Source organism: Xyrauchen texanus, chromosome 6, assembly GCF_025860055.1.
Source record: "Xyrauchen texanus isolate HMW12.3.18 chromosome 6, RBS_HiC_50CHRs, whole genome shotgun sequence".
NCBI classification, from domain to species: Eukaryota; Metazoa; Chordata; class Actinopteri; order Cypriniformes; family Catostomidae; genus Xyrauchen; species Xyrauchen texanus.
In genome coordinates, this window is record NC_068281.1 from 16,428,563 (window position 1) to 16,442,122 (window position 13,560).

At 34.4% G+C, this 13,560-nt stretch overlaps 1 long non-coding RNA gene across 1 annotated transcript; it reads right to left on the reverse strand.

Annotated features, from left to right (window-relative positions):
* Positions 1-262: 262 nt before the first annotated feature.
* Positions 263-3,398, reverse strand: LOC127645355 (uncharacterized). Its single transcript, XR_007970773.1, has 3 exons — positions 3,247-3,398; positions 2,754-2,910; positions 263-506 (listed from the first exon to the last, which is right to left on the reverse strand). It is a non-coding gene; the product is annotated as an uncharacterized LOC127645355 (long non-coding RNA).
* Positions 3,399-13,560: the final 10,162 nt, after the last annotated feature.

Sequence of the window (13,560 nt, forward strand, 5' to 3'; positions counted from 1 at the left end):
AACACGAAGCTACTAACATGGTTAGTAACCAAATACCAATTAAAATAAAATAAAAACAAAATACACAGACATAAAATATTGAGTTGTACTGAAATAATGTAATTTGAGAAGAAATAGCTGAACAGCTAGAATCAGCCTCCGGATTCAGTCGGATCTGTTGGTGTTTATTTTGAGAATATGACCGTCTGACTCCTCAATATTCAGCCTATTAGAAGACTACTTGCCAAATAAATTGACATGAAACATTGATTTCAGTTGAAATTATTTTATTAGCTCACTTGTAGAGATCGCACAGTGATCCAAGAAACAAGAGATGACTCGCAGAACCTGGATGAGCAGTCTGATACCTCTTAATTCCTGGATGTGCGGTTGTTTCAGAATAATCTGACAACTGGACAGTGCCATTGACCAAGCAGAATAGAGTATTCCAGAGAGCCGTGTAATAAAACCAGTTAATGATGCCGTTAGACCAGTTTGCATAGCAATATGCATTCCTTCTTGAAAGTCTGTTTAATAAAGAGACATAAAATTAAGTCAGACTGACACAACAGCAATTTTGAGTTGTAATGCGGAGACAATGATGAAACACTGAAAAGTAGGTCACCAGTTGGTAATTGTAAAACATTCAGTTCAAAGATTTTGAAAACTGGTGTTCTTGTTGTATATTTTCCTCAGATAGCTCACTTTAACTTACAAAATACTATTCAACTGTATTAAATTATTTTTACACTGTATTGAAATATTCTTAATGATCAATTAAGCTTATAGTCATCACACCATCTACAGTTCAGTTAGTGCAAACTATACCACAAAAATAAATAAAATATAAAACACATGTACATTCAAACTGGGAGAATATGGAAACTATTCATTTCTTTGCCCTTGTTTGTAGGTTATTGTGAGCAAGGATGTACCGCAACCATATGTAAGTGGGAGGAGCTCAATGTTTTGCAGAATCCAGCAGAAGAAAAAATCTGTCTCAGAGAAAACACTGACTTCCCTTAAAACAGATACTGACAGAAGTCTGAAGTTAAATCACAGAAAACTGAAACTCATCTCTTCTATTTTAATATTTGTCCTGAGCTAGTGTAAGTATTGTTACTGAAATATTTTGCACCCTATTTAAGATATTAAAACATGCACATTTCCAGTTGATTTGTTCTAAATTTTATTAATTACCATTTTCGATTCTTCATTGTAGGTAAAGCTAATGGGAATCCCATCAGACCAGTCAAAAAAAAAAAATCAGTAACACCAGACTGTCCTTTAGCCTACATAAGAAGGATCAGCTTAGGAGTCTTCACTGGTACTGGCTGATGAATGGATCAAGACCAGAGTTTTTGGTGCTGATTGTTGAGTCCAGTTAATTACCAAATCTGTCCCACCACAACTGCACATGTCCATCAGACTCCATGATGACAAATGTGTGGATCTGGAGATATCATCTGCTGCAGTAACAGTAACAGCTCTGCTCTGTACTGCTGTGCATTGTTGCCCACAGTGACAGGAAACTCAAATATAGTGTACACAAACCACCTACACTTGTCCGTTATGTATTGCACAGTCATATCTTTAAAACATAGAAACGTATTCCCGATGTCACCATCTCGACCCTCTTTAATTTTCTATTTAGGGTTGTCTTTCTGATATCTCCCATTTTTGCTGCATGTGAATGCTGATCTAAAGCATGCACCATTTCCTTGTATACGACTGGTCATTTAGGCCAGTAATACAAGAGAAAAGTATATATGCAATATGATTAGACACCATAATACATCCATTACAACTATTTCAACTCTTTTCCTTGCAACAAACCATGGAATAATTCTGATAGGCCCTTATATCAGATTGGAGACTTTTAAAAGTTTTAAAATTGCAAGAATAAACAAGATTTCAAGAGCAGTTTTTTTTTCATAGCGATGACAGACTAATGCAAATGAGCTTGTCAGGGTATCATGACTCAAAGACATTTGATTTTTCTGCTGATGACATGCTCAGTAATTCTAAATGGTGTAAACAACCAGATCTCTTTGGACAGAGCGGTCTCTGATTGGGAATTATTCACTGTATAAATATTTGCAATATACACTCATTTCGTCGCATAAAACCCTCAACACTCTTAAATTAATCTGTAATACAGGAAAGTAGTCACAAAGCATGCAATCTGTTTCAATCACCTGGCAGTATAATTAATGAACAAAATATAATCTACAGTAAGCATTTACCACTGTTATTTCATATGCACCCCTGAAATAATGTATATGTAAATGTTGCATTTTTACTGTACAAACATTATTTAACATGATTTCTGCCAGGAGGTGGAGCTCTGTGAATCATTCCAGTCTGGTATTGTTTCAAAACAGAGCACAGTTACAAATTGGGTCAGTTACAATCTAGAAGGGAACAACTGCAAGTCTTTATCCTTAAAAATCATTGTCTTTTATTAGCACAGATGTTGCTCCTGGTATGGATTATATTGTCTCTTCTAAAAGGTGAGAGATTCAAAGAAATTATTCTGAAAAGGATATTTATGTCCATTTTATCTTCTTGACATCTGAATTAAACCCTCACCAATTATTCATTTGTTTAACAGAGAAAGCAGATGCAGATTTGATAAAACCATTCTTCACAGATAAGCATGTGGTGGTAGGACAAGATGTTACACTTTCCTGCAACTACACTGTTAGTGTGCAAAATGTGCAGTGGTACCGTCTATATCCCAGATCCAAACCAAAGTTCCTCATTTTTCTCACCGAGAGCAACCCTCAGTCAGAGCCCACTCTTCGCCTGTCCGCTGTTGCTGATCGAGGACTTAAACGCATGGATCTTAGCATCTCTTCTACACAAGTGGAAGATTCTGCTTTGTATTACTGTGCCCTGCAGCCCACAGTGACAGGAAATACAACTGCGCTGTACAAAAACGTATTGAGAAAAAACATTTAAAACAGCAGATCATGGTGTACAATTAAACATCAAAACTTCACACAAACCCACTGGAAAGATCCTGCATACATTTAGTAATAACTTACTGGCAGCAAAAGAAAAACAAATCAAGTTACAACCACTACAGATGTTACAGTGAACATACATGTAGACAAATCATAGAAGGAAACTGACGAGAACACAACATCGTCTTTGTCTTTATTCCTGACCATAATTTAAACACAAAACACACATCATGTTTTCTTCAAGCTTACTTATACTGAAAATCATGTAGGCAGTATTCTCAGCAGACGCATACTTTACCAAAAAGCTGCTATGCCATACTCCAATGCCAAGAACGATTTCCAGCCTACATCCTGCAAGTTTTAGCACAATTACATCTGTATTCTGACCACTAGAATGCAAAGCTCTGTATCAAAGTTTGCAAAGGAACAACATTGAGAACATATTGCTAGAAGCAGCTGTGAAAGTAATATGTGAGAATAAATAGGCGGGGCTAGCTGAGAGGAAATTCATTGCAAAACAAAAGAATTGGACAACATCTCAAAAGATAGCAGAGAAAACAATACTCTGGAGAAACAGTCACAAAACAATGCTGTTGCTCGGTCTATTCACGTTTATCCACTTTTTTGGTAAGAAATTCACTTTTTAGAACTCACGTGAACACTAAATCAGACTTGATTTTTTTTTGTATCGATATTTAATATATGCTAAATGTAATGTATTTACAGATGAGTCTACTGAGAATGCCATCACTCCAGATAACAGCACTATGGTTCTAATGGAAAATGAAAACATAACAATGTCATGTGCATATAATGGCACAGTAGACAGTTTGCACTGGTACCAACAAAAACCTGGATCAAGATTGGAGTTTCTACACATGATTGATGAAGCTTCTAAATATGTGACAAAAGCCAATCCACCTCACCCACGTCTGTCAATCCAACTCCATAAAACACAGAAACGTATTGATTTGGAAATCTTCTCTACAGCAGTTACAGACTCTGCTATGTATTACTGTGCTCTGAGGCCCACAGTAACAGGAAACACATGTACACTGTACAAAAACCTTTTAAAAGTAACAATTTAAAAGGATTGTGCCTCTGAAATTAAAACAAATATATATAAATAACAGGTCAAATGTAAAATGCTGTTAATCATGTTAACTGCTGTCTTGAGTCTCTTTAGTTTCAGAATCTGCAAGTGTGTTGCTGAGATACATTGCTTTGGTGTCAAGAGTGGAGCTGGACACAATGCTCGGTGGAAGAATTTTTTAACCTAAGTGAGGACTTCAGCATGGAAGCAGCATTGAACTAATGAATGAGGCACCAGTCGCTGATCCTTACACTCAAGAAAACAATAATTTACTGTATTTGCCTTTATGGCAGTCTGTGAATACTCAAAGGATTTTTTTCTCTCACCCATTACATGCAGGAATAACAGGGCTAGTTTCCCCAAAAATGAAAATGCTGTCATTTACTCACCCTCACATAGTTCCAAACCTACATGAGTTTGTTTCTTCAGTGGAACATTTTAGATGATAAGCAGAATGTTTGGCTCAGTCATTACTCACTTTAATTGTATGGAAAAAAACTGATGAAATTAAAGTGCAAGGTGAAGACTAAAGGCCAATTCACTTTATTAAGTAACATCGATAAATGAGTTTGTTTCAACATTACATGATATTAAAGCTTGTTTAACAAAGGCCTACAGAAACAGGTGTATAAAATGTTATATTCTCTTTTGATAATCGTACACCTGAAGCACAAATGCTAGCGCTGCAGCTTTGTTTATCTGTTGGGTTGCTAGGAGACATCGCTAATGAGAGTCAAACCCCTGCTAAGCTAATGGGAGCATTGCAGTTCCCTTACGACTTCAGTCCACTTGACATTGCGTTTACTAATGTATATGGGGAGGGCATTCATTCATAACCTATTTGAAACCTCTCTACAATAATGGCAATATTTTAATATTGGATCAATGTTTTCACCCTGTTGGCATTTGTTGACATCCATTTTCACTAATTAAACATGTTAAATCGGCCTTTGTTGAGTCTTGGAATGTTTGAGCAGACTGGAATGATTTTCCGACAAACTCTGACGTAATCTGAATTCATCGAGAACCTTTGCCATGACAAGGAGATAAATGTCCCCATAGATATACATACATAAAGCTATCCATGAGCGTCACTGCCAACTCGATAGAAAATAAGTGCACGCAGGCACGTCTACATTGATTGACTGAGGAAAAAACACAGTCAATCAGGATTATCACTGTTTGATAGTTTTGTATTTATTCCATTTTCAATTCAAGGTCAAGTTTATTTATATACCACCTTAAAAGCACCATGAGTGCGAACCAAGGTGCTGTACAACAGTCATAAAATAACACATCCCCCTACAATAAAACTCATTAAATGAAATACGAAAAAAGAAAATGTCAACATAATACAATGCGTCACCAGACAGGAGAGAAAAAAATTATAATATTTAATATAAAATAATAATTGTACTAATGGTGAAAACAAGTTACGAATAAGCCTGAGAAAAAAGTATGTTTTAAGAGATGATTTAAATATAGATAGAGTGGTGGATGATCTAATAAAAAGAGGTAGGGTGTTCCAAAGCTTTGGAGCCCAAACTGAAAAGGCCCTATCACCTTTGGTTTTTATGCGTGACTTTGGAACAGTCAATAGCAGCTGAGAGGAGGATCTTAGCATTCTCTGAGAAGAGTAGGGATGAAGAAGATCCGAAATATAAGCAGGAGCAAGTCCATGCAGTGCTTTAAATATGAATACTAAAATCAACTCTGAATTGAACAGGCAACCAATGAAGTGATGCTAACACAGGCATAATATGCTCCCTCTTTTTTGTCCCAGTCAAAAAACTGGCTGCGGCATTCTGTACCAGCTGTAGAAGTGAGAGTGAGGACTGGTTTATTCCGGCATGAAGGAAAATGTAGTTACTAGTTATTTTTGTCCAGGCAAGCTCAAATGCAATGCACAGGCAACAAACATAACAATGTGACATAACACAGTAAAACTGTTTATGGTTCCCAAAGTACTTTTCAGTACTGTCTACCAAGCCATCCAACAATAAGCTTCACTGATATGTAAGCTGATTATTTACTCTGAAAAATAAGGACAACAGCACTACCTGCTGTTAAGTAGGTTCAGGTGCAGGGGAATTTCTCAAATTAAAATAAAACACAAAAATAAAAACACTGATTAAATACATTTACATTGTAGAGTCAGTTTAACGTCATAAAAGTCAGAATCATCAATATCATGTGATGTATGATCTGTACAATGCAAATCTCAATATTGTGCTGATGTTGATACAGTCTAATCAATTGTATGGAATTCTTACAGTTCTTTCATTAAATGTATTTTATATAAATGTCATAAGGATGGATTTTTCAAGGTAAGTCTGATAAACCCCACCATTTAACCACTGGAGTCATATGGATGACTTTTTTGCCTCCTTAATGTAATTTTTGGACATTCTGTGTAAGGGTCAATCCAATATTCATACTTTTTTCAAATGATCGGAATCGTTATTTTGTCTGATCTGTCCGATGTCCAATACATTTTAAAATGTGCTCCGTTGGCTCTGATGCACCACCTCTCTATGAAAGGTTACTGCTTATAATCTGGCTCAAGGTCCCCGCCCACAGTACTACCAGATTGGTTAAGTGTCAAGAGTAAACGGCCAATCAACACTGTACTCCATTTTTGTGGGGGAGAGGTGGGAAAGACGAAAGCAGCAAGAGAGAGGACGATCTGCTTTCAATGGTAAGAATACTGAAATTGCAATAATCACCACATTACTCTATGACGCCGGTCACTAATTAGTGCCAGATTTGTTTCATCAGGACCATGAGAAATCATGATAACAGTTGCCCCATGTCACCATTTTTACACTTTAGGTTAGCTGTGCTGAAAAAAAACCCCAAAAAAGCTGTGTACTACTCAAGCACTCAAGAGCATAGACAGCACTGATCTTTCAGCGCTATATCTTTGAATATTTTTCTCTAGCACTGAACACGCTTCATGAAAGCCCTTTTGCACTCCGCAATCATTGCCACTCTCATTGCCACTCTGGCTTGTTTCTAAAAAAAATTAAAAATTCTGACACAGGTGTACATTGACGTGTCCTTAAACAAGCCCTCATAATAAATCTCCAACTGATTGACAAATTGACTTGTGAAATGGATTGATGAACTGTATGCCAATGATTGACTTATGATCAATAATATGGTAGTAAACAATGCATTGTATTCTAAAGCCGCTTTTTGAATGGTCTTATCAATGATTAACTTGTGCCACAAGAATGTAATTTTAATTATCTGAATATTTTTTTATTTTATATATCTATCTATATATCTATAATTTTTTGATATTTAAAGATAACCATGTATAATTATTTCATCATTATATATTGAATTATTGTTATATGAGGGGCTTTTTCAGCAGTTATTTTTATATGCAATTAATCGTGATTAATTAATCGGGACACCATGTAATTAATTTGATTAAAATTTTTAAATGATTGACAGCCCTAGTTAATACATAACGTTCTGTTATGAGATGTTTAGTTCATTATTTGTATATATTTAAAGTTTCGGTTCTAAAGAAATGCTGCTAAGAGCTCCCTCCCCTTTATTTTATTAAATAATGTTGATAAGTTGTTTTCCAGTATTTTTCAAAAGATAATATTGACATGTTCAGTTTTGCAGTAATTCATAAAAAATAAAAAAAAATGTCATTTTTGTGTTGGAATTTGTGTACATTTTTATATAAAAAATGTTTTTTACTCCAAATGTATATCGGCCCCAAATATCGGTTATCTCTTTCCTTGATTCCTAGTAATCGTTATCGTCTTGGCCCTGAAAAAACATATCGGTTGACCTCTAGTCTACTGAATTCTGGTCACCATTCACTTGCATTGTGAGGACCATTGTGAGGTATATATTCTTCTAAAAAGTTTATATGATTACTTTCATCTGAAATAACCACAAGTGATTTTGAACAATAAAATCAAACAATGCAGACATTTTCCAGGAAGGATGACATGTATACAATATTGAGCAAACCGATAAACAACTGCAATACCTTTATATGTAAAAACAAATTTGGTTGCGGTGGGGGGGGGGAATTATTCTCCAGTACACCGATGATCTCTACCTGCTGTTTTGTCTTGACAATTAAGGACGCATTAAAATCTTTCCGATTACCAACTAAAAAAAATTGTAATATACAATTTCAAACATACAGTGCCACCTACAGACAATAGTATGTTCAATACACACATGTAGGGCCCCATTCTGTCTACTTGTTTCTATATCTACTCACCTGTCCAGGAGTTCCATCCTCCACTTCTTCATCTTTGGCTTCCTCTGGTCTAAATATGAAAGTTTCTCTTCTTTAACTGTTTCGTTTACCACAAGCGACATAATGCAGCACTTGGTCGATGATACTGAAAGCTAATTTAGGCTACTTGAGCGGTTACCTCTGAAAATTATTGATTATTAATACAAAGGGACGAACTCTAATTTGAATATCCATTCTGATTGGTCAGTTTACTAACGAGGGGAGTTTAACTGCTGCCGGCTTCCCCTAACATTCGAGGAGAATTGTGTCTCTGCAGAACAAAAATAGGCATTTTCCAATGATTGGGCGTTTTCAAACCGAGATGGGCGTTTTTCAAACACTTTACATGATTTGCCTACTACATTGATAGTTTAGAAACGCCCATCCTGGTTTGGAAATGCCCACTCATTAACACATTGAGATTCCCTACTTTCTTTGTATAGTTGATAAACGCCCACAGATTGAGAAACATCCATTATCGTTACACAGAGACTGATTGAAACAAGAGAAACGTTTTTACATTATATACATCTGTGTTATACAACACAACCATTAAATCACTTCTTAATTATGAAAACTTCTTACATGTAAAGGTAATCTTATTGTTTTAGTTATAACTTTACTTAAGTTAATAAAAAAAATGGTTAAGCCTACATTAAATTATATGTTCAGTGAGAATGAACAGAGGCAGTATTGCCACATGATAAGTAAAAAATTACACGAAGAATAGCTCATAAACGAGTATGTGGTCAACGATGCAATGGCGCCATCTAGTGCACGTGGTGAGGTACTAAGTGCAAATGTGAGCAAAGAATTGCAGAACAGAACACTGTCGATAGATGGCAGTAGGTACCTACACTTTGCTTGGGAAAATGATCTGGACCTAAGCCCTCTGCTGGAGGCTTTCTGACACTGTCTTCAGATTTGGATTTCAACATATTTACCCAATTAATCCAAACTATTTATGCATGATGAAAGTTTATTAATCTGTTGATCTGTACATACAATCCCTATATGTCATGCCTTCTTTAACTAATGTGTTTTGCACATGTATGTGCATGCACAGACAGCACATCATGACATGTTGCTGTGCATAATGAACTGATTATTTAAAATAAAATACAAGATGTAACATATGCAAGATATTTACAAGATGTCTATTGCATACAGACCATTACATTTGTGCAAAAGGCCATTCGGAATGGAATATAAAATTACGAAGAATTAATTTACAAATTTGAGGCTCTTTCCGCTTCATGTTTCTTCAAGTGAGCATATTTTGCTGGTACTTATTGAACTAAAATGAGCAACTATTTCTCATAGAACACATTTTCAGGTAAAGTATGAAAGGTAAGCACTGGAAAATGTCAATAACTGACATTTAGAATTCATAACTCATGAACGATATCACATATGAAGTGTCTTACATGAGATGTTCATATTATTTTCTTACAGTCCATGACTTATAACACTCCATGCTATTTTAATGAACTGAGATATATTAAAAGCACTAGACATTTCTGTGAATTAAAACTAAGCAAATGAACAACAGACTGCGTGTCAAAATGAAAATACTGTATATAATATATATGAAATATATTTTAGGACAGGGAATTGGACAAAAGCAATTAATGATGATAAAAATGCTACAGTGTAAAAACTGATAAAAAGTGAAAATATATAGATACAGACAAGCATTACTACAAGTTTTCAACAAAATGATTGCAGGGAAACGGGTGACAGGTTATAAGGTTCATAATAGTAGACCAAAGTCATGCATGTGCTACATTTCTCTCTCCGTCTCTGCAAGGTGCAAAATGTGCATGCATCAGTCTTCCTGTCCTCATTTCTATCACCCACCCACACACACAAAGACACATGCGCAAACATACACACATCCTGTCTTGCTTGCCTCAAAAAGAGAAAAACAACCACAGACGTCTGTGACGCAAGCAGGAAGTAAGGCGCCATTTCTTATTTCTGCACAGCACCCACTTCCTGTGGAAAATAATACTGACATAAAACCCTTGATACAAATCATCCCACTTACCTACTTTCAAAATGATGCCAGATTATAGATAGCTTTTAGACTTTTAAGGTGACATTCTATAAGAACAATAACTATGCTGTTAAACAGTTTTTATAAATTTTATTTCACTCAATATTTAGTCTGTGCTCGTGCATTATTACAGCATCATCAATATGAAAAAGTGCATGCAAAAATAAAATTTTTATGACATGTGAACCACACAAATAGAACAGCATTAAAATAATTGCATGTAATTCTAAATACATTTTATTGCACACTTTAAAGCTTAAGTTGAAGAAGCTATGACATTTATAAATATCACAATGCAACAGATTTGGGGATTTTTAAGATGTATTAAGAAGAAAACAGTGTGAATGTGGTTATCAATGGAAAGAGCAAGTATGCACATTCAAAACTGTACCCAATTCTTTGTACTGATGTTTTATAACAGTAAGGGGTGGATAGCATCAAAATGCAAATTTCCATTCTGTGTTTGTGTAACTTTTGGAAACAAAAGTATGTGAGACTTTTCTGTGTGATTTATATATATATATATATATATATATGTATGTATGTATGTATGTATGTGTGGAGCGCAAAAGGGCATATTTTTTAGATTAGATTAGATTCAACTTTATTGTCATTGTGCAAAATACAAGTACAGAGCCAATGAAATGCAGTTAGCATCTAACCAGAAGTGCAAATAGCAATATGTATATATATATATATATATATATATATATATATATATATATATATATATATATATATGTGTGTGTGTGTGTGTGTGTGTGTGTGTGTAAGTATATACAATATGGGTTTTTGAGTGCAAAGTTATGATTTAGAGAACAGAGACCAGCTCAATGCAATTGTCTATAATACAGTGCAAGGTGCAAATGAAGAAGCATAATCTGAATGTGCATTGTACAGAATGAGGTATAAGTATGTGAATGTGTAAATATATGTATATGGCCGTTGGCCATAACAGTGCAAGCAGCATCAGGAGGTAGAAGTTATGTGCAAGAAATGTGCAAGGGAATGTGGGAAAAATCAAAAATGTAATAAATATATATAAATTTATAAATTATATATCTATATATATATATATATATATATGTATGTGTGTGTGTGTGTAGTATATATATGTAAATCTGGGAACTTGATTCTACAATCATTTACAGTGAAACATTAAACTTTATTAAATCGAAAACATTATAAAAATTGCCAGCAACTAAGTTGTTATATTGATTCTGTTATTTTTGTGCTATTAATTTAGCTTTCTTTTTCAATTGCTTGAAATTTTTATAATGTTTTCTATTTCATAAAGTTGAATGTTTCATTATAGACAATTGTAGAATCCATTTCCCAGATTTACATTTTACAATTTTTTTGGATGTCTCAACTAACTAACCGAAGTCTACAAAAAAAGCAGCATAGACATTTGAAGGTTACCAAATGCGGCTATCTAACAGTATCATTGCCTTCTAATCTTAAACACAGGACAAACTAACAACACTACTCATTGCCTACATTACATGCATTAAGTGCATTCCTCATATGGGTAATCATGTGATCATACATGTTGTCATAAACTGTTGTATAAGAACTACGTTTGTCCTGCCCTGTAATGTCATATATCACAATTCAAATATTTTTTTGCAATAGGTGCAATGAGGTCATCTTGACCTCATGTAGACAGACTGTGGTCTGTATTTAAGTCTGTAGCGCTCATGTCTGTGTGCTAATTGGGTGTAGGCCCTGAAAAGAGAGAAAAAAAGAAGAATTCAGTCATTCTCTCCTTGAATACAGCCGAATTATGTAACTTGAATCACACTGCTGGTCTGTTACTCAGGGGACCATGTCTTCAGCAGTTACTGTCATATTTCTGAAGATAGTCTGTTTACTTGATACTTTACATTAACTTGTTACATTACTAAAAAAAAATGTGTTCTATGCAAAGAGAGAAAATTTGATTTTTAAAAGGCAGAGGCACAAATAACTTTAAAAAAAAAAATGCTGTACAGCAAACATACTGTAGAATGTGTATGAGATTATGTTACAGGTTTTGTAGCATGCCATAAACATATTTTATATACATTTTTGTTATTATTATTACTATTATTATACAATCAAATAATATTGACACAGAAAAACATCAACAGGAAGTGTGAGTGATTTTGTTTGTGTGGAAAACAGGTGCTGTGGATGTGGGGTTTGAGCGGTGAGTTTATGTCTGTGTGGGGTGTGTAGGCATAGTTCTGACAGCTGGTGTATCTCGAGAGCTTGGTTTTCCGCTTTACACAGCTCTGGTTATAAACCATGGAAAACACAACACACTTCCCGGATGATGTGGACAAGTTTAGAAATTTGGGCGTGTACTTGGTTTTTGCAGTTATTTACAGATGTTGCTTTAAAAAAAAAAAGAAGCTTGGTTTTACACAACTAATTTACTGGTTATTGGCATTTCACTACATCAACAAAAATCACAATATATTTAAAACTGTCTTTTAGAGACGGAATGTATATGCATTATTAAATTATTATTTATGTGTTGCAAAGACACAATGTGTAGAAATGGTCTTTGCACATAATACGTAGTCAAAATCTCTCAAAATATTGAGAATGAAAGAACATTTACAAAATAGCCTGAAGGAATTATTTTATGCACTATTATCTGAATCTTGTACCTGTCCTCATTTGTCAAGAGATTTGTCAACACATCAATAATAATCTAATGTATCTCTTAGAACATTGATCTTAGAATTTTGTGAAGATAAATATTCCACATCTGTTTATTTTTAAACACACACACATATATATATATATATATATATATATATATATTGTCATTTTACTTTTCTATAAAAGGGGTTTTTCTGCATCCAATAGATGTAAATTCTACAGAGAAGATGAAGGTTTTCTCTGATATTAATTTATCTAACACAAAGCTGCCATTCTATTCTATGTCTTGTTAAAATTATTGTGCTTTTCTCTTTGTCAAATATGCTAACCTCAAAGCCATACAAATGACTTATCATATGTGCAACATTCTACCTCAAGAAATCCTTCAAAATTAAATGTAACTTTAAAAAATGTATTGTGTTTTTGAATAGACAACACCCTAAACTCATTCAACCCATCAGTTTCAACGCATATTGACCTGTCAAAAAAATAGGTCAAAAGATAGAGAGTGCAGAATAATCTAGTCAACGTT